The sequence below is a fragment of the Miscanthus floridulus genome, unplaced genomic scaffold, assembly GCF_019320115.1.
Source record: "Miscanthus floridulus cultivar M001 unplaced genomic scaffold, ASM1932011v1 fs_706_1_2, whole genome shotgun sequence".
Classification (NCBI taxonomy): domain Eukaryota; kingdom Viridiplantae; phylum Streptophyta; class Magnoliopsida; order Poales; family Poaceae; genus Miscanthus; species Miscanthus floridulus.
The window spans coordinates 2268-13583 of NW_027097140.1; positions in this window are offsets into that span (position 1 = coordinate 2268).

The window sequence follows — 11316 nt, forward strand, 5'->3', positions numbered from 1 at the left end:
CTATAAACCAAAGGCCAAAGCGACCCAATATATTGTACCATCACAAAAATGAGACGATATGTTGGTATTATTTTTTATAAAGCAAAATCTCACTAGCTATTTATCTCAACATGCAAGCTATCCAACTAGGCCACTATTACATACAATTAAAATCCACTAGCACATGCAATTATAATGTCCCCGTCAGCAAGACACATATGTATTTTGTTGTCCACGTCGTATACCTCTAGTATAATATAAGGGCATTGCTAGCGCTCGGACGTTCGGATGGACGCGTAGGCCGTCCTCGTCTGCCTTTGCCCCACCCCACAAGTGCACTCCGGCCCCATCTCTATGCCCACTGATCCTTTCCCTGATCCCCTCCTCTCTCTCAGACTCTTCGCACGGGTGACATTTAGGAGCCGAGATGAGCCATTGAGAGGTGGGTCGGAGTCAGAAGCGAGCATCGTTCCTCCTTGGCCAGGCATTTCGGTCGAAGACTAGATCGCCGTTCTGGCCTATCGTTGGGTATCTAGGCCAGCCTAGGAGTTGCGCGTTGTTCCAACGTCGTCTGCTAGGCCGAGCTTTTGCTGGGGAAGCAGGTCCATTAGGGACCCCGGGTTTATGAACCCGACAGGAGCCCCTGAGCCTACGGACGATTCGGGTAGAATCGTCTAAGGAATTTTTTGTTTTAATAGCGGGTGTAGCCCCCAGGTGATTCAGGTAGAATCATCTAGTGGGTTTTTTCATTTTGCCAGTGGCGGAATTCTTTGTTTTGACAGTGGGCGCACTCCCCTGAGCCCCTAGGCGATTCGGGTGGAATCGTCTGGGGGGCTTTTCATTTTGCTAGCGGGGGAATTCTTCGTTTTGATAGTGGGTGCGCACGAGCACACCCGCAGGTGTAGCTCCCTAGCCTACATCCGACTGGTGAGTCGGTTGGAGGATGAGTATCTTGGTACACTTTCCTAGGTCTACAGACTGCCGTTTGGGGTGTTCGCCTGTGTTTGTCCTGCCCGCGACCTACGCAGTCGGTTGATTTCCTGAGTCGGTGTCAGGCGACCTAAGCCCCATTGGGCTTGGTAGGGGTGGGTCTAGCTCCATGCATTACCTCATCCATGGTTTCCACAACCAGAGGGGCTGAGCTAACATCGCTTGCCTCGATGGCTTGAGCGACGCACTCGGTGAGCTCGCTAATGGGTACGTTCGAGCAAAATCTAGGTCCATCATTCATGATGAGGTCGGCATAGCCCTCATGTGGCATTCTGTTGCTCCTTAACCCACGTCCTGATAGATGCTCAGGTCATTCTAGAGACCGACTCAGGTGGCCCACTGGCCTCCCCTCGATGGAGATTATGTGGGCATGGCTCGAGGTTAGAATTGAATGAGAAGGTTGAGATGACCCTGTCTGCTTCAGAGCAGATTGGGCGAGGGCCGCTAGGGCTCATCTACATTTTCTCCCCTAGCTCTATTTGATGCAAGGCAGCCTCGAGCCCTTCATGGGCCGGCCTTCGAACCCCGGTCGGTCGTTGCTCATGTTGAATAAGGCAACTACCGCTTCGTGACGCAACACGGAGCGTTGCGATGCATTAATTGCATATGCAATGCTTTGGATGTAAAGGATGAGTGAATGACTAGATGAATGAATGTGTGAATGTGTGTATGAGAATGGATGAATGAATGATCATGTATTAGAAAAATAGAGTAAGGAGGATTGGTATAGTTACCTTGTCGACATGAGTGACAGGCTCGAGGAGTTTTTATCGAACTTGTCTGAATGGGATCCATGTTCGTCGTTCATGACGGAGTTGGCATGGCCCACATGGAGCATCCCTTTGCTCCTTACCTGTCTCTCGGCATTCACCTGAGCTGTCCGATCAGCTTAGAAAGCATGTTGGTCTCTCCTTGGAGGAGATCCTATTGTTGGGCCCTTCCAGGTCCTGCCTGGGAAGGCACAGGGCCGCCTGCAAGTGGTTGCGCCTTGTTTCACATGCCTGGTGCATGGTAGTGGTGGGCCATGCCTAGGCCACATCCCATCTAACCAGGCTTCGTCTCATCGGGAAGGGCGCATCCCATCGGTCAGGACACATCCCATCGTGTTCCCATCTACATTGAATAGGGGAAGGGACAGGGTTTTTCACCCCAACCCTTCGCCTTTCTCCAACTACTGCGTCTCATCCTTAAATAGGGGAAGGGAGAGGGTTTTCATCCTGTTCCTTCGCCTATTCCCCAACCGCCTCTCCTCCTTCCTTCTTTCAAAGAGCATTTGTGTGTCGCGGCAGTTCCTAGGAGAAAAAGGGTAGTGCGAGGGAGAGGAGAACTCACAAATCTATTTGTGAGTCCAAAGCGAGATGTCGAGCTAGAGGCCATCTAATGTGGATGAGATGGTGCTGGCTGCCTTCGCTAAGAAGGGGCTGCTTTCGCCAAAGGAGGTGGCGCACTGGAGGGCTCCTGCGGGGGAGGCTTTTCCATGACCTTGGGCCGATGAGGTTGTCTCCTTCCTCACCTTCCATGAACATGGGCTAGGATATCACATGCACTGGTTCCTATGCAGGCTCCTCAATGAGTGGGGCCTAGAGCTACAACACCTCAATCCGACTGGGGTGCTGCACGTTGCAGGCTTTGTGACCGTCTATGAGGCCTTCCTTGGGATGGATCCACACATGGACTTCTTCCGATGCATCTTCACTGAGCGAGCCTTATCGGAGGGGAAGTCACCTAGGACTACACTAGTTGGGGGCTTTGCCCTATAGAAGAAACCGAGTTTGTTGGGCTCCTACCCCACGTACACCCCCTGCGACTCCAATCAGGGTGGCATGGGGAGTGGTTCTACATCCAAAACCCGACGGAGGTGCCATTTCTGTTGTTAACCGGTAGAAGGCCAGAGAGGCAGGAGAGCTAGTCATGGGGCCCCTCTAGCTGACAAAATAAGCTGGGGATCATCGAGGCAGACCTCCAGAAGCTATCGTAGCATGGCCTCGACGAGGTGCGGGTGTTCCACACCTTCCACCCTAGAGTCGCCCTGCTGGTGGAAAAGATGCGACCAATGTGGCTATACTCTGGCCCAACAGACCTCGACCGCGCGTCATCGGTGGAGTTGGCAAAGGACAAAGTCTAGAGCCGACTCGACCGGGTGCTGCAACTGAAGGCCCAAGAGACCCTCGAAGGAAAGCCTAGACCTCTCCACGCCGGGAAGCTACCTAATCTGGTATGTTCTCCTCTCCTTATTCCATGTCCCTTTCGATCTTGCTCTCCTATAATTTGACTTCAAGTCATCCATTTCATAGGGACTCACCGGTTATAAATCCCGGTCACACCTTTCGAAGGGACCGGAGGGCATGGCTTGGCAAGCAACCCTGAAGGAGGCAGCGGTTGTGAAGAAGAAGAAGAGAGTTGAGAAGGCTCGGAGGAAGCATGGGAAGGAGATGGAGATTGCCTGGCAGGTGCAGGCTGGGGAAAACAGGAGCAACATGGAGGCAAAGATCGAGTCGGAGGACCCCACAGAGGTGGGTGGCGATGCAAGCTCCTCGAGGATGGAGACCGAGACATCATCACGACCTCATTGAAGCATCATGAGCCTGTAGCCATGTCTACCAGTGGCGGGCGGGATGTAGGGAGGCGTGGCGATGTTCCCCCATCGAGGAAGCATGCTGCGAGCTCGGACACCGTCGATAAGCGAGAGGTGAAGTGGCTGCGGTCGCCGCGGCCTTCAAAGGCATCACCGGCGTCGCCCCCCTGCTCTGAGCATGGAGGGGCGTGCTGGTCGGTCAGAGGAGAGGGCTCGCACCCCTGCATCTTTGGGGCCAGCATCAGCACATGACCCACAATGGGGGGACGCCCCACCAGCTGCTCCGATGAGCGCGTCACAAGCCGGCGGGCATGGTGGCTCACGGGTTGATCAAGAACCGGCCGGGCCGACTACCCCCTCAGTTGATGTGAGGGGGCACGGGTCATGACCCATGAGTGGTCATTGTCTGATGGGCCTGTTGCCAGTGGGTCAAGGCTTTAGGGCCTTGCCCCTTGCGTCTAGGTATGTACCCAGGTTTCTTTTATTTCATAGTTGAGTTTTTTTAGTGCGACTGACCTATACTTTTTCGACAGTGGCCAGATGCTGACGGGGCTAAGCATTGCACTGCCTCCCATGTGGGAGGAGTGGAGGCCCATCCTGCAGTGAGTCGCGATAAGTGGCAGGGAAAGTAGGCTGGCGGCGGTGTGGCCTTCCCCTCTAGGGGCTACGCCCTGTCGGCCGGTCGCGGGCCCGATGACAGCGGCAGCGGAGGTGATGATGGCAATCCCGGTGGGGACGGTGGTGGCAAGGTTGGAGGTGACCCTAGTGATCCCCCTGCACTAGTTGCGATGGAAGAGGGGAGGGAGACCGGGTTCCCTTCCTCGCCTGGTGGAGGGATGCATGGCTCGCCCTCCTGGTCAGAGCTAGAGGCATCGGGAGGTGATGTGGCCAGGCTAGAGGTAGAGCATCTGGTGGTGGGCCACTGGGTCGAGGAGGTGGAGATCCCCTACCACAATGTTGCCGATGCTAGAGCCGTTGCTCTCAACCTCATCATCCATGAGGTCGTGGAAAGAAGCGGGAGCATAGCTCGCCATCCCCACAAATTCAGATGTGAGAGGGGGCGGTGCCAGCATCCTTCGGAACCCTCGGGCGTACGCGTCCATAGGGGACGCGAGGCCGTTGGGGAATCGATCGTTTGGCGGTCGTAGTAGGGACAACAGGGTCCCTCCGGAGAGTCAGCGGAAAATATGAAAAAGCGAGTAAAGAATAGTATGTACATTACTCATAGCAGGCACCTCGTCGGAGAGGTCGTCAGGTGGCCCTGAGCCAACGGAGGGTGCTCCTCCTCCGATGGGCGCTGGGACAAGTGCTTCCTCGCCGAGGTGAAGCACGCCGAGCCGGTTGGTGATGAAGTCTAGGCTTCTGAAGAGGAAGGCAAAGGACGGCTCGAAGACGAGAGGAACCCACATCCCAATAGGTGGGAGCATGGGAAACTCCAGCGAGCCAAAGCGAGTTGTGTCGCTTGAGCCTGCCATGCCAAAGACAGTGGAAAGGTGGGCCATCCGATGACAAAAAGCGTGAACGTACGACGTCTTCCCCACGGACTGTAACACCCCGGTGTTATGATCCTTTTTAGAGCCGCGATTTAGGCCTCAGTAAAACTTTTGAAACGAGTTTCTCAAAATTTTTTATTTAAAACATACGTGAAGCGATAAGCGAATCCTGTATGACTTAGTTTCGTGGACTCAAATACATGCTCAAGTTAAATTACGCCGTGCGTAGGAATATTTAGAAATGTCGAACAACGATTCTGGCAAATAAATAGCGAACGGCGTGTTTAAGTGATTAAACACGAAAAACAAATTTTTATAAACAAAATACGATATGACTAATATATAGTACTTAAATAAAATCCGGAGTATTGTTTTTGGTTGCATCAAAATAATGACGAAGGACCCGCTGTGCAGCCAGTACCTCTGTTGTCTCGTCAAACTAATGGCTTTGTCTTGATGTCGCTGTTTTTGTCGCGTTGCCAGCCGCTGTTGCGTTTGACCGCGCATAGGCGCACCTTGTAGCGCTATCCGTGCCAGGCGACATGCCGACCACGCGGTACCACATGTCCTCCAGTGTACCCACGCTTAGCACAAGGAAAATCCTGGAATGAAGTAAGTATCATTTTCGTTGTTATGACAAAGCACGTACTAGTTATCCATCGTGGTATGCAGAGGAAACTGAGAATGGTAAAACAATAGTACTAATGTTCCCGTACGTATTTTCTACTTACAATGACATGCCGTCTTGTCCAAATAATTTAATGAGAGCACCAGCAGCCGAGCCATCGCACGGGTCCTTGCTTTTTACAGTACCAGAGTCCTTGCTTTTGACTGTGTCCTGCACGTGCCTATGCGCATGCAACCACGTCGCGCTGCTCCTGCTGTCTCTGTGGCCGGCACAGCAAGCACGGTTCGAATACGACGAAGGTCCTTGCTTTCCTGTTGTGAGGTCAAATCCTTGCTAGCCTCCGTCCCTGCCCTCGCTGGCACTGCCGTGCGTACAGCCTTGGCTAGCCGCCCACATGCGCCTGTTTCCACGCGGCTCTGCCTTGTCTCCTTTTCTTCCTCGCTCTTCTAGCACTGCCATCCTCCTTCTTGCACGCGGGCACCGGTGCTCCTTCTCCCTTTCTCTTCTCGCGCTGCTTGTGTGCGCTTCCGTGCAGTGCCACCCTTTCCCTTTCCGCTCTAGCCCACGCCGGTCCGTTGCCCATAGCACGCACCATGGCCGTGCTGCCGTGCCCCACGGGTCCATGCTGGCCTGCAGCCGCAGCGTCCACAGTCACCGAGCCAAGCCGCCTCGCCAGCCGCAACCACCATGCCCCTGACCTCGCCGAGCGCACCCATGACCTGGTCCCGCGCTGGATAGCCCCACCTTCAAGTCGCCCTCGCCGTCGGTCGACCTTCGCCGTCACAGCGCCTTCCCCACGCGTCTTCATCCCATCGCCGCAGCTTCTCGTGCCCTCGTGGTCCGCTGTGAGCTTCGCCTCCCCGAGCCACTTAGCTACAACGCTCCTCCTCCCCAGCTCACCCTCCTTTCCCCCCGCACCAGCCTGAGCTCGTGCCCTGCCGCGCTGGGTCCGCTGCTCTTAGCCGAGCCAGCCGAGCTCTGCCTGGTGTCCGCACCACACTGCCCCCACGACCCACTCAGCACCCCAGCACTGCACCGGCTACGCCTCAGCACCTCACCGACTCGTCCGCGCCGTGCTCGGCCATCGCCACAGCCACCCTGCCAGCACTGCTCCATCTCCGCACCACTGCAACACCCTAGCCTCGCCTTCCTCGTAGCGCGCTCATGACGCCGTGGCTCCTTCCGTCTTCCCACGAGCCGGCGCCCACTTCTTCTTCCTCCTCGCGCGCGCCCCTCGGCCTCGTTGCTGCGCGCCGGTCACCGCACGCGAAGGCATGCCTGCAGCCGCAGCGCCCCGTGCGCCCATGCCCCACCGTCATCTGCGCGGCCCGCCTCTGCCCATAGGCCGGTTTTCCACCGTCATCGTGCCCGCCCGACTAGGATTGACCGCCGGCCGGTGCCCCTATTCCGTCCTCTGCTTTGGGGAAGGAAAATGAAGGTGTGAAAATAGGATTTAGGTGGAAGCCAGGGGGATTAATGAACTTGTCAGTGAGTGTACAAAATACTGGTGGACCTTTTCATAATTTAAGGAAAGTTCAGGGGTCATGTCGCATATGTGCCGCGTCTCCAGCTGCGGACCGGTTTTGCTGGGCTGGCCGGTCGCTGTGCCTACCTAGGCCGTTCGCGCTGCTGGGCCACCGGTCTCCTCCAGACCGCTCGCGATCGTTGCGCCTCTGCCTGCGCCGCTTGGGCCGGCCCGGTTGTCGCGCTGTGCGTTGGGCCGCGCGCCCACCTTGGGCCGCCGCACCCTTGCGCGGCGGTGGGCCGTCTGCCATGGCCGACTGGGCCTTGTATGGCTGTGGGTTGTTTTAATTTTTCTGCTGAGCTTGCTATTTTATTTAATATGGCTGAAGTTTGTAAATCCATAATAAATCAAATAAAAATCATAAAAATGCCAAACCAATTTTTGTTAGTCTCCAAAAATTATGATCTACTTGTTAGTATATTTTGTTCACATTAGTTTGATAATATTCATGAAAGCTATATAATTACTTTAAGGTACTTAATGTTGTAAAATATAAACTTGTAGGAGTTTTCATGATAAATTGGTAATATTATTGAATCTAAAATTTATACAGTAGGCTCCTAGCAATATTAGGTATTCACTGTAATTGTTGTAGCTCAATAATAATTAGTTGCTGGGTAGATAATGATGCTCTATTTTGAATAACGATTAAATTGATACAATGAAATATAGAAACACAGTTGGTTTATATAACTACAATAATTGTTGGGAAGTAACGCCTTATCCGACAACATGTATATGTAGCCTAGGTACGGTCGTCGTAGAACTAGCCCGTTAACTCGAGAGGTGTACGTCGTATTTTACGAGTCACGATTGTAGTTGATTAATTACATCTTTGCATTTCATCGCATGCATATCATATAGGTACGATGATGGATCAACGGATCGATCGAAGGATGATTGGGAATCCGAAGATGGTGTAATGGCATTCTCTCCAGGAGGTGATGCAATGGGTTTTCTATCTAGATGATCTGAAGATGCAGACACTAACTTTTAATATATCTTACCCAGGCAAGCCCCGGTGCATAACCCCTACTTTCTACAGTTTAAATTATATTTGTGCATTAAGTTTCAAGGAGTTGAATGAAACCCACTTGTATATATATCTTTATCCTATGAGTCTTACTAGTATGACAGGATCGTATAGATTGCTATGCTACAGGACTCCGGTAGAAGTCGAGTGATTGCCTGTCACTCGTGAGATATAGAAAATATGTTACTATATGATTATCACCTGGAATATATAAAATGGTGGAAAGAAAAAATGGTGACCGGGCAGGGATATGGTTTGGGTATTGGTGGGTGTAAGAAGTTGTGTCGCCGTGGAGGCAGGTCATAGCTTGGTTACACCGTTCTCCCTGTCTGGTCAATTAAGGACCGATCGTGCATACGACTCTAGGCAGGTCACAGACTTATTATCCCGAGCACATACTTGTGTATGGGCGCTTGAAAGACTTGTTGCTCTCTTGTCGCGGATCTGGCTCTTTCCGGACCGACTATTAGGGTTTGTTTTTGGTGGAGGAGGTCCTTGCACCGCACTGAGTCCGGGACTCAGTGGCGGGGGCTTGGAGTCCCAGTTTGGACGAGGACCTGGACACCTAGGATAGGAGAGTGATGGGTTGGTCCTGGTTGTGCCTAGGATACAAGCGGGGCGTGTGTTTTCGGGGTACCTAGCTGGGGGCATTGATTCACGAATCGCCGGGCTATCCGGTACGGCTTGTCTACAGTTTAGCATCGTAGTAAGAACTGAAAGATGAAAGATGGAAGATGGACAAAGGAATTCTGATTGCTTACCACCTGCTTGAAAGTAGCATAGATGCTTACATAGAATGGTTAGTTAATGAACCAATGCGGCTATTATTAAAAATCAAAGATAAGGACGCACGCTTAGTAATGCTTTCTGCAAATGCAACCCACAAACCAGATAGCCTTGTATATCCTTGGAGTCTTTTCTTTTCTCCTGTCGGGTAAGTCTTGCTGAGTACAATTGAGTACTCAGGGTTTTATTTCTCCTGTTGCAGGTGACAGGTGGATGCTAAAGCTGACTCTTGTGTGTGGATTCCTCCTGGTGGGCTCAGAGAGGATTTCCTTTATGCTGCGATGTAGTTTTTATTTATAACTCTCACCAAATGTTTTTATAAATAAAAGTTCATAACCTATTGTAGTTCATTATCCACACTTCATCATGCCATGATTAGATATTTATTTCCGCTGTAATTCTGATCACATGTTTATATTCCGTTGTATATTAACTTGTTTATAACTCTGATAACATGATTTCATTCTACTGTTAAATTAATAAATATTATACTCTGATGTTGTATTAAAAGTGATGTAAGAAATGGTTACGAGTGATGTAAGCTTTATTCTCTCATTTGTGATCCTGATGGCAAAAATGTGGATTTTTGGGTTCTCCCCTGGGGTGTGTCCGACAGAACCGAGTAATCTAGTGTTCTCCCTCGAGTGCTTAGTGTCTAATGGAAGACGAGCACTCCTGTGAGGCATTAAATTAGGCAGTTCTGCCACAGGTGGTATCAGAGCATAAATGAGGAAATAAAGCTTCGAAAACCTTTTCTAAACTAAAATTTGACAACCCATTGTTGTAAAAAGTTAGGACGTTTATATGCGAAGTTATATAAGTAGCCCTATTACTATGGTTATATATCCAGGATAGATGGCACTCTGCTGACTTAGATAGGATTGATCAAGTTTTCTGTAGGTACACTGACTTGAGCATAGTTCGATAGTATTGACTAGTTATAGGGAGAGATCGATGTGCCAAAATTCTGAGAACGGTTGCCCTATATGTGGCAACAGTGAAAGGACGTATAGGACGTGCATTCATGCATAGCCTGCCTGTGCATTGTAGTACTTGTATTACTTGCAGATACGCCATCCCTAGGTGTCACACGTGTCGTATTGTGCATGACTGTCTCGTCCTATTCTAGAGGTAGGTCTGAACTGTGGCTTCGTGTTTTGCGTTCGCCTATGGTTCACGTCGGTTGTGACTGACGTCTCCCCATACCTCTTTTCTGCGCTCTTGTCAGACCCTTGCCCTGCAGTCGTACTAGTTAGTAATGGCATCGCACGTTGCTCGCCTCAAACTCGTGGAATTTGGTCGATCTGCCATAGTGATCTCGCGCGGGAACCCTGGTGAACCACGCCAGGACCACTGAACGCTCCACCTTTATAAGTAGAGCCTGGCTTAGCCATTGGTACCACCACTCGATGCACTTTAGCTCGCTTAGCTTTTCCTTTGAGCTAGCTTTTCGCTCAGCCTTCCTTGCAACCACCGCCAAAGATGGCAGGAGCTTGGGTTAGTACCTATTGCATGAACGTTGAGGGTTTTCCCAGAATCCTGCATGCCACCCTGCAAAAGCTCGGAGTTAATGATTGCTCCGAGTATGAGGGCCGTGAGTATGAGGAGCATGGCACCGAGCGGTGTGAGGTTACCGTCTACATTGGGAAGAGTGAGGAGTTCCCCGACCTCACTGAAGCCTGGAGTGTGACCACAACCGGGTTTCGCTTCGTCGACACCTACTAGGTTGTGGCCCGTAAAGCCTTGCGGTATCTCTGCCAGATCTATGAGGAGCCCATTGCCCGTACCCCCATGCGGTTCTTTCCTCCTTTGGACAAGAATCGGCGGGCATGGAGGGCCCGCATGGAGGCTTTGCAAGGACGAGATGTGCAAGAGGACAGTCCCACCATGGTGCACTTGACCACGTACCTACTCACTCTAGATGAGCAGTACGACCGTCAAGCCTTGGAGCTGAGGGCGTGTCTTCGGTGCGCCGAGGAAGCCGAGATCTTCAATCGGATGCTTTAGGTGCATCTCGCCGAAGCGCATGCCAGCGCTGTAGCTGCTGAGAGCCGAGAGGCTGCCATGGAGGAAACTCTAAAGGAGGCCGAAGACCGGCATGTTCATCAGCTACGGGTGGCCTATCTTGTCACCAGGACCGAGCGGAGGACGTTGGCTGCTGAAAGGCAGGATTCCCCTATCTTGGAAGGGATCCCTATCCCCCGCCAGAAAGAAGAAGAACTAGTGTTATAGCACCGCCCACACCTCCACCCTTGGAAGTGTCAGAAGAAGAACCCTTGGTTCCTCTCGCTCAGCCGTTGTCCCGTG